The 5570-nt window shown below is 43.8% G+C and overlaps 1 pseudogene; it reads right to left on the reverse strand.

Annotated features, from left to right (window-relative positions):
* Window positions 1–1573: 1573 nt before the first annotated feature.
* LOC111549869 lies at window positions 1574–3694 on the reverse strand (annotated as a pseudogene).
* Between the last annotated feature and the right edge of the window lie 1876 nt (window positions 3695–5570).

The following is a 5570-nucleotide window of genomic DNA, read 5'->3' on the forward strand; positions in this document are numbered from 1 at the left end:
AACTTATCCACCATGAACAAGGGGTGGGAAAAAAATTTTTGAATTAAGTTAAATAAATGCTACTAAGGACAACTTAATAGTCACACATGTTGCTTAAGAGATTCCCTTACATCTCAGGCAGGGCCTATTTACTTGTATTTTAAATTCATTCTTCACAAGCTCAGTTATGCAGTTTTTATCAAAGTTATAAATGAATATTAGGAAAACAGCTGCGGCAGGTGCTTCCATGAGAGAAAGAGCTGAGAGCCCAGCCAAAACAAAGAGAGAAAAGCCACACGTGGCAGAGACGGCCAAAAATTCAACAATCACAGTGATTTGGGTAGAGGTTAAAAAAAAAAAAATTCATGAGCTCAATAGGACTGGATGATAGCCCAGTATAATAGGCAGTGTTCCTGATGGTGCCCTGAGTAATTCAGTAGATTTAATTTTCTGGTATCTTGTATCTGCAGATAGCATGGAACTGAATAATTCATTTTAGAAAATTTCTAACCCAATGTCTACTTAAGAAAAAAAAAAGGTGTGGGACTCTGTAGAAGGTTCACACTTGAAGAAATTCATACATTCATGGATCTCTTCATTCAACACATATTTATTGAGCACCTACCCTGGACCAGGCACTGTCCTAGCTCGAGGACAGATGGATGATCAAGACAGATGAAGTAGATGCAGTGGGACACACCTATAGTCCCAGCTACTCGGGAGGCTGAGGCAGGAGGATTGTTTGAGCTTGAGAGTTTGAGACCAGCCTGGGCAACATAGTAAGACCCTGTTTCTAAAAAAGAGACAAATTAGATTCCTGGCATTTATTTTATTATTTATTTATTTATTTGAGACAGAGTCTTGCTCTATCACCCAGGCTGGAATATAATGGCACCATCTCAGCTCTCTGCAACCTCCACCTCCTGGGTTCAAGCAATTCTCCCACCTCAGCCTCCCGAGTAGCTGGGATTACAGGCACCCGCCATCATGCCGAGTTTATTTTTGTATTTTTGTAGAGAAAGGGTTTCACCATGTTGGCCAGGCTGGTCTTGAACTCCTGAGCTCAGGCGATCTGCTCGCCTCAGTCCCAAAGTGCTGGGATTACAGGCGTGAACCACCTCACCCAACCTGTAGTTTATTTTAGATGGGGAAAAGACCATAATCAAAGAAACACTTAAATAAACAGGATTCTTTTATTTTATTTATTTTTTGCAAGTGGTTTTATTTACATGTCGCCTTTTAAAAGGTCGCTAAAGTTAACTGGACAATAAACTAGGCAGACATCGCTTTACAAAAAAAAAAAAAAAAAAAAAAGGAAGGAAGGAAAGCTCAAAATGTCACTCATAGAGAACCCACAGTTCAGTTTTATTCACAACAAAGAGAAAAGAAATTTTCGATCATACTAGAGGAAATTCAGCCATAAGTTTGGAATCTGCACTCAAACTACACATACAGTGAGGACGATATTCTGCTGATGCAGTTGATAGGCTGCTGTGCTTGTCTACTGTTTGTCTGATATTGACAATTATAAACAGGGCAGTGCAACCAGTGTTTGAAACAATCCTTACAGTGTGACAGTGTCAGGCACAACATTTCATGTCTCTTCACACCGCTGGTTCTCTTTGGGTACCTGGGCTTCCTCCTGTTCAGCAGAGTCAGTTTTGATATCGATGGAAGACTGTTCGTCCGAATCTCCTCAGAAGCTTTCCCCTTGATCAAATAGGCAACAGTCTTGCATGGAACATCAAACAGACCTTTGATGTCTAAGTAGTTTACAGCCAAAATGACTTCAAAAAGTGTCCCTGGGTCAACTTTCAGGAATTCTTGGTCCCAAACAGGGATAGCATCTGTTCACTTTTCTTAGTTCTCATCAGCCTCTGGAGGAGCAGGAGGGTCATCCTTTTGGTTGGTGAACCACTGAATTGCCTTTTTTTAAAAAAAAAAAAAATTGTTATTATTATTTATTTATTTTTGAGATGGAGTCTTGCTCTGTGGCCCAGGCTGGAACGCAATGGCATGATCTCAGCTCACTGCAACTTCCAGCTCCTGGGTTCAAGTGATCCTCCTGCCTCAGCCTCCTGAGTAGCTGGGACTACAGGCATGCTGCCACCATGCCTGGCTAACTTTTGTATTTTTAGTAGAGATGGAGTTTCACCATCTTGGCCACGCTGGTCTCGAACTCCTGATCTCATGTGATCCGCCGGCCTCAGCCTCCCAAAGTTCTGGGATTACAGGCATGAGCCACCGTGCCTAGCCTGAATGACCTTTTTAATATTGCTGCATTAACATTTGGCAGAGGAACTGGGTCATTATCTCCTTCATCATTCATTCCCAAATCTTCCAACATGATCTTGAGAGTCACAGATTGTTTGGCAATTTCCACATCAACTTTAAATATCTCTCCATCAGAACTCAGCAACTTAATTGAAGGTATTATGGGTGTTGGTTCTTAAGGAGACAGCCAGCTAGAGGCTAAGGAGAGCTTGACGGCCTCAGCAGAGAAACAGGAAAGGCAGAGGACGGGGCCTCTGCAGCGATGCAGCATCTGCTCAAGCAGGATCATTTTAAATAGCAATGTGTTATACTAAATATGGAAATATATCAGAGTGATATTATAGTAGATAGCGCTTGGGTGGGGGGGGAGATAAATTATATTGGGTGATCTGAGGAAGAACATTTAAAGTCATTCCTTTCTCCACTTTATTATTTTTTGAAAAAAATTTAGGACTGGGCGCTGTGGGAGGGATGACCTGGGAGGAATGACCTTCCCAGCACTTTGGAAGGCCAAGATGGGTAGATCGCTTGAGCTCAGGAGTTTGAGACCAGCGTGGGCAAAATAGTGAGACATCATCTCTACCAAAAACATAAGAAATTAGCCGGGCGTGGTGGCGCATGCCTGTAATTCCAGCTACTCGGGAGGTTGAGGTGGGAGAATCACTAGAACCAGGGAGGCAGAGGTTGCAGTGAGCCGAGACTGTGCCATTGCACTCCAGCCTGGGTGACACAGCGAGACTCTGTCTCAAACAAACAAACAAATAAAAAACCTATTTTTAATTATTATGCATACATTAAGTTGTACATAGTTGTGGGAACTTCCTGCATTTATACCCTCCTAAATCCCAGAGGTACCTGTTTTCAGCTAGAAGACATTTTGCCTCAGAGAGCTATTGACAGCTTCCCTGAGCTGGAGAGAAGGAAACAAAATAACCACATCCTTTTGTCAAAGACATATTTGAGTAAAGTTAACAGTCCTGGCTTCTAGAAGGAAGTTTTTTTGCAGTACCTAGATCAACACATCCTGTAGCCAATCTGAAAGGCTGTCCAAGCAGGACCCAGAACATAAGTCAGCAACGGGTTAAGGGCTCTCAGTGGAGAAGGCGGTTTTATTCCCCTGGTTTAGCCGTCAGAGGCTCGGCCCCCACACGCAAGAGTTGATAACCAAACAATGACTGCCACTAATTCACGGAAGGTTTGAAGCTGTTATAGCCCCAATGTGCTCTGTGCTCAGTCGTCCAGAAGTTACCTAGGGTGGAGGCGTTTCATGGTCTGACACTTTGACACAAAGCCATGTGGTGAGCAATCTCTCAATGATTCCTCCAAGGCCAGCAACTGTCCCAGCCTGGCTGCCAAGTATAATCTATGACCCCCATGCATGCCCTCCAACTGCCGACTCTCTCAGCAAACTTACTTCTTTGTCTGTCAGAATATCTGGCATTTTCCCCTAAAGGCTGGTTATAAAACTTCCACCTGCTTCCAGCAAAAATATTCAAGCAGATTCCAATTTTGCTTCACATGCCGCAGGAATGTGAATAATCCCATTTAGGAAGATGCTTGATTAAGTTTTGAGAACCCGAATCAACTTGGTCATTCTTCAACCCCTAGAGCAGGACTGTCAAGAGAAAAAACATTTCTTCATCAACTATTGCCCAGAGAGGAGTCTCGTTAGGCTGGTTCCAAACACAAGGAGTTCCTGTAAGAGGCAGTAATGCAATTTCCACATACAAAGTCCCTTAGACCAGTGCAGACTCTTTGGCCCCAGTGAACGTGTGCTCCAGGAGACAGCTGGCCTCTGACAAAAACCAATGTCCCCAATGCAGAGAGAAGAGAGGGCCTGTAGCATCAGGGCTGTTATGTCATTCATCCTTCCAGCTGTCCAGCCTTTTAGGTGGAAAGACTCATAAACCAAATTCATTGAGCCATTATCTATAGGAAAATTGTGTTATTGGCTGAGTGCAGTAGCTCATGCCTGTAATTCCAACACTTTGGGAGGCTGAGACAGGAGGATCATGTGAGGCCAGGACTTCAAGACCAGTCTGGGCAACATAAGGAGACCCTGTTTCAATTTTTTAAAATTCTAAAGAAAAATAAAAATATGTTATCACATTATTTAACAGGTTGGTAGCAAAGTCTCTCTCTGATCTCCCCCTGCCAACTGCTGTGGTAACTCCCTCCTGCAGAAAGCTATGAAAGAAGAAGGCTGGGCCAGGCATGGTGGCTCAAGCCTGTAATCCTAGCACTTTGGGAGACCAAGGTGGGTGGATCGCCTGAGGTCAGGAGTTTGAGACCAGTCTGGCCAACATGGTAAAACCTTGTCTCTACTGAAAATACAAAAATTAGCCATGAGTGGTGACGCACGCCTATAATCCAAGCTACTCGGGAGGCTGAGGCAGGAGAATCGCCTGAACCCGGGAGGGAGAGGTTGCAGTGAGCTGAGATCGTGCCACTGCACTCCAGCCTGGGTGACAGAGAACAACACCATCTCAAAAATTAAATTAAATTAAATTAAATTAAATTAAATTAAAATTAAAATTAAAAAATAAAAGAAAGGAGAAGCCTGGCAGCTCTGAGTACAGGTACCTCTGTCCTTGTAGTTCCCTGTGCCTGTCTCCCAAACCTGAGCTAAGACAAGCACATGGCTTCAAGGTGGCAGAGTCCTCATCACAGCTGGGAAGAGAAGAAAAGCCCTTGCTTTAAGACCTGCACTGGGTACCTTGAAAACTGGTGTGTTTCAACAGACAAGAATTCCCTTGCTAAATTCTTTTTTGTTGTTGTTTTTGTTGCTGTTTTTGAGACAGAGTCTCGCTCTGTCCCCCAGGTTGGAGTGCAGTGGTGCGATCTCAGCCCACTGCAACCTCCGCCTCCTGGGTTCCAGCGATTCTCCTGCCTCAGCCTCCTGAGTAGCTGGGATTGCAGGCGTGAGCCACTGCACTCAGTCCCCCCTTGCTAAATTCTATCAAAGGAATATTTCCCCCACAGGGGTACCCGGTGTGATCTCGCATATATGAATACCTAAATAGTTTCTCTCCATTACTGCCGAGGTGGAACTAAGGGGTCTATAAAGTGTGAAATGAGAAATGGTTGCTGTGCGGTTTAATGCTAATTACCACTCAGGTGATGTGGCTAAGGCTTCCACATTCTTACAGCTCCTGAAATCAGAATCTGGTTAGTGGCTATTTTAAGACTGCATTATAAAACCTGCCTCCAAATGCTTTATAAATAAGGAGACTGTTATGGGCTGCCACTCATCTTTCCCTCCTGTTAATCATTTCAAGGATTTATGTTGTATACACAAGTGACTACTAACCAATTAG

Source organism: Piliocolobus tephrosceles, chromosome 3 (assembly GCF_002776525.5).
Source record: "Piliocolobus tephrosceles isolate RC106 chromosome 3, ASM277652v3, whole genome shotgun sequence".
Classification (NCBI taxonomy): domain Eukaryota; kingdom Metazoa; phylum Chordata; class Mammalia; order Primates; family Cercopithecidae; genus Piliocolobus; species Piliocolobus tephrosceles.